Raw genomic sequence first — 11973 nt, forward strand, 5'->3', positions numbered from 1 at the left:
CTGTTACAGAAGGGGAACAGATGGGCAGTGGAGCAGGGAGGTAGAGGGGCAGTGGAGTAGAAGGGCAGTGGAGCATTGGAGTAGTTGAGCAGTAGGGCAATTGAGCAGATGGGCAGTGGGACAGCGGAGCAGAAGAGCAGTGGGCCAAATGGGTAGTAGGGCAGTGGAGTAGTGGAGCAAAGGGACAGTTGGGCAGAGGGGCAATGGATCAATTGAGCAGTGGGACAGTGGGACAGTGGGGCAGTGGAGCAGTGGATCAGTGGGGCAGTGGAGTAGAGTGGCAGTGTTGTGAAGGAGGCGAATCACCTGAATATCTTTTCCCACCGACATTTGTATGTGCTCTAAAGAAGGACCATCTCTCAAAACGGCGATCATTCTATATTTGTCCTTGTACCTCCACACACAGCTGGAAAACCGCACACCTGAGCCAAGGCACATTTAACCAACTCAGGCAGCACTTGCAAGCAATTCAAATATATTTTTTGTCATCATGGGTTTATTTCAAAGAGTTTATAGTACCAATAAGAACAATGGTATTTAACCGTATTATTTGCAGGGTGGCCCTGGGGCTTGCCATGTGGCAGGTGTCGTCCATTGGCCGATCCAGACCCCTCCAGCTCTCTCACCCTGGCTTTTCTGCCCCTTCCATGTCCTGGAAACCATAGCAAGGTCATCCCATGAGGACTGCCTGGATAAAAACCAGCATGGAAGGGGCCCAGAGTGGGGCCGGCTATGCTTTTGGGCTAGTCCCGTGTGTGTGTGGTGTGCGTGGTGTCTTGGTAGCAATCGTTCTCCACTTCAACAGCTGTGGTCCCACTGGCAACGTTTCTCTGGGGAACCGTGTGGTAAGTGTGTTTCATGTATCACGGGGTGGGTGGGTGTGGCATGTATCACAGGGTGGGTGGGTAGTATGGTGATAGTGGTCATGGTTGGCACCAATCCACGACCACCACCATCACCCCTACTGAGTGGTTGACATGCTACCACAAAGCAGCACGCGGCGGAGGAGTGAGGTGATCGCTCTTGCAACGCGAGCGAGGCCCCCTCGCTTCCTCTTCTTTCCCTGCATCACCACCTCCACCACCTGCACCTCTTCCATCTCCTGCTCCTTTGTCTCGTCCTCCATTTCATCTTCATCCTCCACCACCATCGTATCCCCCTTCTCTGTTTTCTCAATTCTCTCCTCATCCTCCTCAACCTCCTCGTCCTCGGAGGTGGCAGAAGTGGTGGCAGTGGTGTCGGTGGTGGTGGTGTTGGCTGAGGTGGCAGTGCTGGTGATGTCAGTGGCGGTGGTGGTGGTGGTGGCGGTAGTGGTAGTGTTGGTTGCGTTGGTAGCGGCAGAGGTGGTGGTTGCCATGGTGGTGGCAGTGGTGGTGGCGTTAGCGGCAGGGCGGTCGGTGGTGATGATGGCGGTGGACGTGGTGGAGTTGGTGGAGGTGGTTGCGGTAGCGTCAAAGGTGTCGGTGGTGGCGGTGGCAGCAGTGGTGGTGGCGCTGGCAGTGGAGTAAGTTGTGGTGGTGGCAGAGGTGGTGGTTGCCGCGGTGGTGGCGGTGACGGTGACGGTGGCGGTGGTGGCAGTCGTGTCAGTGGTGGCAGTGATGGCGGGGGTGGCAGCGGTGGTGGTGGTTGCAGCGTTGCTGGCAGTGGTGGTGATGGCAGCGGTCCTGACGGGGCACTGCTCCTCCTCAAGGTACTTCTCATCCTCCTCCAGACGCTTCTCCTCAAGATGCTTCATCTCACGAAGTCGCTTCTCCTCCGCGAAGCACTGCACTATAACGAGTCGCTTCTTGAGGAGATGGTCTCTGAAGCAATGCTCCACTGTGCGGCACTTTTCCCTGGCCAGGCGCTGCACCTCAAAGAGGCGCTCCTCTACCAGGAGGCGTTTCAGCGTCCCAAGGTCCTTCTCCTGAAGACGCTTCACCCCGCTGAAGTCTTTTAACTCCCCAATTATCCTCTGTTCAAGCAAAGATCACCACATTAATATTCAGACATGCACATGCAAACAAAAATTAATACCCACATGCATGCAAACATAAACGTGCACATAAACCCAACACAAATGCATACTCACACATCTTTGTACAGATGCAGACATCCACGTTCACTCATTCAAACTCGCTTTTTACACTCGCATGAATATACACAGTCAAGAAAATTTCAAATCAAGATTGAATATATAAAATCACCTGATAACATAACACCTTATCCATCAATACTTTTATCACATTGTACGTGTAGCCCTAACCCTTAATAATCCCAACCCCTACATAATCAAAATACATGTTACATCCTCATATATCCTCACACACCCCATACATGCACTTAAGTCTGTGATCGACTGGGAATATTTCATAGCAATTGTTGGCAACAATCATCACTGGCAATAGTTTCCACAGAATGTTACATTATAAAGATCTCGTAGCCCATAATCTCGACAAATTTCACGCAGTGCCCATAGTGGGCAACTGGAATGGCTACTTCCAATCAACTGAACTAGCAGACGTAATTAATGTGACTGATTTATATCATTTCGTCCTCAATGGTAATAAATGACCAATGCATGAGTGGGATGGTGGAGAGATTGGCTGATGGTATCTGGAGCTGGTTTTGATATACAGAGAGGTGAAGCAGAGGAATGTTCCAGAGAGATGGTGTCTTGTGATGTTATAGATTCATGATAAGGCTATATGATGGTCTATTTAATTGGTGGTGGTGTGGTGAGAAAGGTAATGTGGAGAGATGGTGTGCCAGTTTTGTAGATAATGTGTATTTGACCCCCACAGACCCCATACACACCTTTGGGGAGCGATGCTTGTAACCTTGGCCTGGGAAAGGGTCCACTTTATCCATAATGTCACCCCAGGTGGTCGACTGGCGCGACGATTCCCGGCCTGCGAAGAGCAGACAGGTAATTCAAAGGACGAGTAATGAATTAGAGAACGAAGAACATGGAGTTTCACAGAACGAATTTTAAGATCCCTGTAATTAGCTCTTTCCACACAACAGGAGCTGCTATTGAGAAATATTCATCACATGGCAGTAAAACTTTACAAGCCATGTTTTTGTGGGCATTCTGAGACCATTAATTCCATAAGCTTGAGACCCCAGTTTAAACAAAAATGGCTGAAATTCAGATATAAACCCATCGTTTCTGGAACACTCGATCATTACGTCTTCCCATCACAACCAAGCCATGTCTTCTCAAAGTAATTGATAAAGGAGCCTCCTTCTCTGTATATAAGCCACGTGATGCAGGTATCTGGGACTTACCCTCATAGTCATCCACAATCTCAGCCCACTTGATATGGCTATCCATGTTGTTGGGAAAGAGTAGATTCTGCGTGAAGTTGGATGGCCTGTGGAGTTTGGAACAACGCTAAGATTTAGCAACAATTTGAATCACTCATCTTCTAAAATATTACATATTTGGCCACTCACTGTACCAATCCCATCACTTCCATGCCTGTTGCTTTCAAGCCAACGCCCGCACTTGTTTGCCACTCATACGTGCTTCTGATCACTCACTCATCGATCCACACAAACATGTTTATTCCACCAGCCTATTACATTAAACATAATCGCCAAACTTAATGATATTTAATCCACACATGCATGTTAATGTACAGCCCATTTGCATTAATCGAATTCTTGATAAACACCCCCCCCCCCCCCTATGCCTTGTAGGTCATGAGGGTCATATGACCTTACTTAAATTATTTGTTATAAACCGAGCATGACGTCGTGGGTCACGTGATGTCAGAGACACCACCCATGTGGCTGTGACATCACAGATTAGAGACAACTATGGCAGCAGCTGGGGTCTGAACAAGAAGGCAGACTCCTCCCCAATGTTGAATAACATTCAATACATAAAATGTAGGGCACAATTGTGCCAGCAATCAGAAAACAATAATTGTAGACATGTTATTCATACTCTGAGATTTAAACAAGTTAGTTATTAATTTAAAAATGCTGACTCGCTTATGTCTAAACAGTGACAGTAAAAGCAACATATCAGGGCATGCCAAGTAACCTATCTAGCAGTCCTAATTTGATTGCAGAAAATAAAAATACCAACATATCAACAATAATGAGGCTTTAATTTGCGGTCAAAATGTAAAATAAAGATAAACAACACTCATAGTCAACAGGGACGCTCACCTCGTTGAGGATTCGCTCTCCAACGTCGTCTGCAGCTGCTCCCTCGTGCGCATTCCTCTCGACTGGCGGTGGAGGCGTGGCTATGACGTATCAGAAATGACGTCACTTCCGCGAGGCTCCGCCCCCACGCGCACAGCTGCCGCACCACGTGGTGCAGTGCGGGTGGTGGCCGTGGGTGGTGATGATGATGGGTGATGATGATGGGTGGTGGTGGTTGATGATGGTGGGTGGTGATGATGGTTATAGATGACGATGGGTGGTGATTATGATGGGTGCTGATGGCTGTTGATGATGATGGTTGATGGGTGATGATGTGTGTTGATGATGGTCGGTGGTGGTGGTGTTGATAGGTGGTTGATGATGATCGGTGGTGATGATTGTGATAGATGGTGATAATGATGGTTGGTGATGATGGTGGGTGTTCATGCTGATAATTGGTGTTAATGATGTAAGGTGGTGATCACGATGGGTGGTGATTATGATGGGTGATGATGCTGATTTGTGGTGAGGATAATGATGGGTGATGGTGATGTTGGGTGGTTGGTGGCAATGATGATGATGGTGGTCCGTGATAATGGGTGGTGGTGATGATTAGTCATGGTGATGATCATGGTTTATGGGTGGTGGTTATGATAGGTAAAAGTGATGATGGGTGGTGCTGATGATTGGTCATGGTGATAATGATGGTTGATTGGTGGTGGTTTTGATAGTTGGAAGTGATGAAGGGTGGTAGTGATGAAGGGTGGTGATCATGATGGGTGGTGATGATGGGTGATGATGATGATTGGTGGTGATTGGTGGTGATTGGAGATTGGTGGTGATTGGAGATTGGTGGTGATTGGAGATTGGTGGTGATTAGTGGTGATTGGTGATTGTTGTGATTGGTGGTGATTGGTGATGATTGGTGATTGGTGGTGATTTGTGATTGGTGGTGATTGGTGATTGGTGGTGAAAGGTGATTGGAGATTGGTGGTTATGGATGGTGTTTGGTGGTGATTGATGGTGATTGGTGATTCATGGTGATTGGTGGTGATTGATGGTGATTGGTGATTCATGATGAGTGGTGGTGATTGGTGATTGTTTTTGATTGGTGATTCGTGGTGAATGTTTGTTATTGGTGTTTGGAGATTGGTGTTGTTTGGTGGTGATTGGTGATTAACAGTGATTGGTGGTGATTGGTGTTTGGCGGTTGGTGGTTATTGGTTGTGATTGGTGATTAACGGTGATTGGTAATTTGTGGTATTTAGCGATTAGTGGTGATTGGTGGTTCTTGGGTGGCGGTTGTGGTTGCTTGGGGGTGGTGGTGGGTGGTGGTGGTTGGAGGGTGGTGGTGGGTGGGTGGTTGTGGGTGAGTGGTTGTGGGTGGTGGTGGTGGTTGGTGGTGGTGGTTGGTGATATTGGGTGATTGATCATGATGGGTGGTGGTGATGATGGGTCTGTGGTGGTGGTGATGATAGGTGATGGGTGGTTGTGATGAAGGATGCTGGTCATGATGGGTGGTGATGTGTGACGATGATGTTGGGTGGCGATGATGATGGATGATGATGATGGATGATGATTATGTGATGATGAGGGGAGGTGGTGGTTGTGGTTGGTGGTGGTTGTAGTTGCTGGTGGTTGTGGTTGGATGAGTTGGTCGTTGGTTGTGGATGGTGGTGGTTGGTGGTGATTGGTTGTGGGTGGTGGGTGGGGGTGGGTGGTGGTGGGGATGGGTGGTGGTGGGTGGTGGTGGGTGGTGGTGGTTGGTGGGTGGGGATGGGTGGTGGTGGGTGGTGGTGGTTGGTGGGTGGTGGTGGTGGTAGTGTTTGGTGGATGGTGGTGGTTGGTGGTAGGTGGTAGTTGGTGGGTGTTTGTGGGTAGTGGTGGTTATGGTGGTTGGTGGGTGGTGGTTTGTGGGTGGTGGTTTGTGGGTGGTGTTGGTGGATGGTAGTGGTTGGTGGGTGGTGGTGGTGGGTGGTGGTGGTTGGTGGTAGGTGGTAGTTGGTGGGTGTTTGTGGGTAGTGGTGGTTATGGTGGTTGGTGGGTGGTGGTTTGTGGGTGGTGGTTTGTGGGTGGTGGTTGGTGGATGGTAGTGGTTGGTGGGTGGTGGTGGTGGTGGTTGGTGGGTGAGGGAGGTGGTTGGAGGGTGGTGGTGGTGGTTTGTGGGTGGTGGTTGGTGGATGGTAGTGGTTGGTGGGTGGTTGTGGTGGTTGGTGGGTGGTGGAGGTGGTAGTGGGTGGTGGTGGGTGGTTGGTGGATGTGGGTGGTTGGTGGTTTGGTGGTGGTGGGCGGTGGGTGGTTGGTGGAGATCGGTGGTGGGTGATGGTGGGTGATGGTGGGTGGTGGGTGGTGATGCGTGGTGGTGGGTGGTGCTGGGTGGTGCGTGGTGCTAGGTGGTGGTGGATGGTGGTGGGTAGTGGTGGGTGGTGGGTGGTCGTGGGTGGTGGTTAGTGGTGGTGGGTGGTGGGTGGCGGGTGGTGGTGGAGGTGCGTGGTTGGTAGTGGGTTGTCGTGGCTCGTGGTTGGTGGTGGGTGGTGGTGGGTGGTGGCTAGTGGTTGGTGGGTAGTGGGTGGTGGTGGTGGTTGGTGGTGAGTGGTGGATGGTGGAGGTGAGTGGTGGTGGGTGGTGTTGGGTGGTGGTGGGTGGTTGGTGATGATGATTTATAATTGGTGCTGTTGATGATAATGATGATTGGTGCTGGTGATGATGATTGCTGCTGGTGATGATGATGATTATTGCTGGTGCTGGTCATAACGCTGATTCGTGCTGGTGATAATGATGATGATTGGTGCTGGTGATGACGACTGATGATTGGTGATGACAATGATGATTATTGGTGATGCTGGTGATGATGATTGGTGCTGGTGATGATGATTGGTAATGAAGATGATGATTGTTGCTGGTGATGATGATTGGTGCTGGTGATGAGCATGATGATGAGTGCTGGTGCTGGTTATGATGATGATGATGATTCGTGCTGGTGAAGATGATCATGATTGGTGCTGGTGATGATGATTATTTGTGCTGGTCATGATGATGATGGTTCGTGCTGGTCATGGTGATGATGATGATTGGTCCTGGTGCTGGGGATGATGATGATGATTGGTGCTGGCCATGATGATGATTATTGGTGCTGGTTATGATGATAATGGTTCGTGCTGGTGCTGGTGATGATTATTGGTGCTGGTGATAATGAAAGGTTGGGTTCATAATTGCCCGGTAGAATGAGTATATAATGGCCAGGTAGGGTGGGGTCACTCACCAACTCATCCATTCATCTTGTGTGTGGTGATCCACCAACCCCCGCCTAGATTTCAGGCGCCTTCCCAAAACTGCAATTCAATCACTCACGCACCCACTCCTTTACTCACCCACCCCCTCATTCACTCACCCACGCACTCATTCACTCGCCCATGCACTCATCAACGTACACACCCACTCATTCACTCACCCATACACTCATCAACTTACAGACCCACTCATTCACTCGCCCACGAACTCATTCACTCACTCACCCACTCATTAACTCACCCACCCACTCATTCACTCACCCACCCACTCACTCATTCACTCACCCATACACTCATCAACTTATCCACCTACTATTTCACTCACCCACTACTCATCCACTCACTCACCAACTCGTTCACTCACCCATTAATCATTAACTCACCCACCCACTCATTCACCCCCCCCCCACTCATTCGCTCACCCACCCACCCACACATTCACTCACCCAACTATTCATTCACTCACCTACCCACTCATTCACTAACTCAACCACTCACCCACCCACTCATTCACTCACCCACCCACTCACTTATTCACCAACCCATCCACTCATTCACACAACTGCCCTTCTGTTCACTAACCCACCCTATCCACTCATTCACTCACCCACCCATTCACTCACCCACCCTTTCACTCACACACCCATCTACTCATTCACCATCACATCTACTCATTAACTCAACCACCCACCCATTCACTCACCCAACCACTCATCCACTCACTCATTCACCCACCCACTCATTCCTCGACATCAGGAGGAAACAAGGAGGTGGAAAGGTGCTGATGCAGGCCGTTTTAAAAGTCTTTGATGACCGCTTTTGTTGCAATCGAAACGTCGTAGTTTTTTGTTATTTTTTGCTACTTTCTCTGAACCTATCTACGTGGTGACTTTACCGAAAGACCCAAGAATACAAATACAACTTATTGGGTAGTCAGAATTCATCAGCACCAACCTGTATGTTGAACCTCTTTCGCACCGTACGTAGCCAACCGTGCAAATCTGTAGGTCTCTCTGGGTGTCTATAATGAGTGACCCATTGTTACTTAAAACTATTTTGGCAATGAAGTGATACGTGATATAATTGAATAGATTTTAAGCACTACAATTTTGAAAAAAAAAATATTGAATAAATTAAAAATAAAGAATAAAAGTAAGTACATGGTAATAAAAGAAACAGTTAAAATGTGTTGGATTTAGTAATAGCATGCCAAATGATGAGTTATTTAGCCTGAAAAATAGTGCAAATACAAATAGATTTTACAAGGAAAAGTGATTTATATTTACTAAATGTCTGAGCAATGGTAATTTAGATTTACTAAATATTTGGAGGAATCTGATTAATATTTATTAATGATCTGGCTGAAATTGATTTACATGTACTAATTGCCTGGGTGAAATTGATATAAGCTTACTAAATATCTGGTTCAATGATTTGGATTTACTAAATAAAATACTTATATTGAATGTCTGTTGCCATAACATTTATATTTCTAATCCACCCAATAGCATGCCTTCATGGTGCCACAATTCACTTACGTTAAGTCAACCGAGCACCATCAAAAAGATAAGAACTATGAAAAGGAACAGCAGATTGACATGTATTTGTGCAATTTTGTCTCAACATGTTTATCCAACATATTACAAGTACAAAAGAAAGAGGGGCTATGAAAAAACAAAGACAGAAACCATGTATCTGTACAATAGGGATACAATACCTGAAGTCTATTAATAATTTGTGGGCATTACAGGCACAGATTCCTTTTTTGGATGTGATTCAAGGTTTTAGTCTTGTTAGTGCATTTAAATTACGACAATAAAAAAAAAATATGTAAAGATACTTTCATAATATTTCTTTCTTATGTGCGCAAATTGAAATCCTAAGGGCCAATATGTTTATAAAACAGCTAAAAGAGATTAAAACATCACATGAATTGATCCACAATCCAGGTGGACCTATCTTTTTTAACATGCACAATTACAAGCATGGCTTCCTAACAAGTAAACTAGCACAACCTTCAGATGTTCCATGCATCTTACATCTATTCCTTTCGAAACGTCGTGAGAATTTTTATTGTTTTATATATATTTATTATTTTATTGTTTCCCTTCAACGTGACTTTACCGAAAGAGCTAAGAATATGAATTACTGCAGTCACGAAAGCTTTAAATGAAAATTTTACCGCCTCTACGGGGAGGGTTTCCACGTCACTTTAAGATCCTTCAACAAACTCCGGGATAAGAAGGCTCAGCTGATCGAGTCTCTCACCTTTCTGAAGAGATGCCGCGACTCTGGGGTAATTCCAATCGCATTTACACTGACCTCTGCTGCTGTAACTTCTTCTAATGCGAAACGAATTATTTTCAAAACTAGCTTAGCTCTTATCTCAGAGAAAATCAGACTTATACGCACCGAACTAGATCAGTTAGACAAGACACTCTACAAATCACACTTATCATTGACGGCAACAATGTCCAGGTGACCGTCCCTCCCGCCTCTACATGGTGTGTGCGTGCATTCGTGCGAGGGGGGCGCCGCGTCGGCGCCGTCACTCCCAAGTGGCGGCGCCACGGCGGTGGGCACGGCCCCGACGGAGAGGCTCCGCTGCGGCAGCACCACAACTGTGTAGAGGCTAAACAGCGGACGTCTGCGAGAGCACCGGCCTCGGGAGAGTGGCGGGAAATCCGAGGCACCGGTGGCGGCGTCACGGCGGTGGGTATGGCCCCGACGGAGTGGCTCAGCTGTGGCAGCACCACACAGCCCCCCGAGGTGTCAGTCCTCGTCCCGGGTTGACTGGAGCACCTCGCCTGGGTTGCCCCTACAAGGTAGCGCCGCGGGGTCCGCGGGACTCGTCCGGCTCTCGTGGCTGGCCTTGGCGGTGGTGGCTCCACCTCTCGGGGTTCCGGCGGCGGTCTCCTCCTCCACTCCAGTGGTTCTCACCGGTCCTGGGTACGTGCGAGCTGGAAGACAAACTCGGTAGCGGTAGGGTGCAGGGGCCATCGTACCCGTCTCTCCTGGCTCGGGTCGGGACCCCCTGGGGCCCGGGGCTCCGTGGGGCCCATACACTGTGCAAGGCCCCCGGGTATGGGGGGGGGGGGGTGTGGGGACCCCGGGGTATCGGGGTCCTCGAACGGCGGGGTTCTCCCTCGCTGGGGCCGCCCTCCATGGTTTTATTCGCCGGACATTGACCACCATCTCCCGGCCTCTCTCCCCCCCTTGAATCAGTACCGTCCAGGGGGAGATCTGTCGCCCCACAGTCCAGGGTCCCCGCCAGTAGGTGGTTAGCTTCCCCATCTGTCCGGCCCCGACGCGAGGGGTGTGCAGCCACACCTTGGAGCCCGCCGAGTAGAAGGGGGCTCCATCCGGGGTCGGGCGCCCTGCTCCTGCCGCTGGTGTGCGGCCTCGCCTTGCAGGTAGGCCCGGACCCTAGCTCCGCATAGGGTCGAACTCACTACCCTGGTCAGTAATGACTCGTTCGGGGATCCCGTGCTTAAGTACGTAGTGTTCCACGAATGTTCGGGCCACTATGAGGGTTGTCTTATCGGGGATGGCCACCGCTATGGGATAGCGTGTGAAGTACAACACCGCTACAAGAATATATCGGTTGCCCCGGTGGGATCGCGGGAATGGCCCCTGCAGGTCGATCCCAACCAGCTGATTCGTCCGACTGACGCGGAACGGTCTCAGGGGGACCTGGTATCGCGCTGGTTTGGGCCCGCATTACTGACACGCGCGGCAGCCCTGCACCCAGGCGGCCACGTCTTGTGCTAACTTGGGCCAGAGATATTGGCGATGCAGGGTCTCCCCGTCGTGGCCCCCGAGCAGGTGGTCATGCACTAGTCTTAGCAGCTGGGGTCGCACCTGGGCGGGAACACAGATGCACCCAGGCTGGCCGGCTTCGGTGAGCTCCCGTACCACCCCGTTCTGCATGCACAACTGGGCGTACAAACCACGCCAGGGTCCTGGTAGGGTGTCCCTCTTCTCCCGTAGGGCCGCTTCCACCGCCGCCAGATCTGGATCCTCGCAGCTGGGTCCGTCTCAGCTACTCGTCGTCCAGGCCTGGGAAGGCGCAGCCGATGTTCTCCTGGATCCGATTGGGTGGGATTAAGCGACCCGTTGGGCCCCGGGGCGTGGGCTCCGCGTCCGCCGGGTGGTCCCCCGGTTCCCTGGTTCCCCCTGCCGGGGTTTCTGTGGCACATATTGCACTCTCCCCCGCGAGGGGGGGTTTTAGTTTCGGCGCGCCCTCGGTGGTCCGCTGTTTGCTGGCAGCGTCCCCCCGTGAAGCACGGGCAGACTTCCTCCGCCTTTGTCTCGGCGCACACCGCGGGTCGCCTCGACAAGGCGTCCGCGTTTGCATGTGTACGCCCAGCTCTGTACTCGATTTGCAATTTGTACTCATGCAACTCCGCTAACCATCGGGCCATCTGCCCCCGTGGTTCCTTGAACGTAAGGAGGAAATGCAGGGCATGATGGTCGGTGCGCACCCGACATTTCCTGCCATACATATACGGTCGGAACTGTTTACACGCGAAGATCACGGCAT

Source organism: Petromyzon marinus, chromosome 23 (genome assembly GCF_048934315.1).
Source record: "Petromyzon marinus isolate PM22_M1 ecotype Great Lakes invasive population chromosome 23, UKy_Petmar_22M1.pri1.0, whole genome shotgun sequence".
Lineage (NCBI taxonomy): Eukaryota > Metazoa > Chordata > Hyperoartia > Petromyzontiformes > Petromyzontidae > Petromyzon > Petromyzon marinus.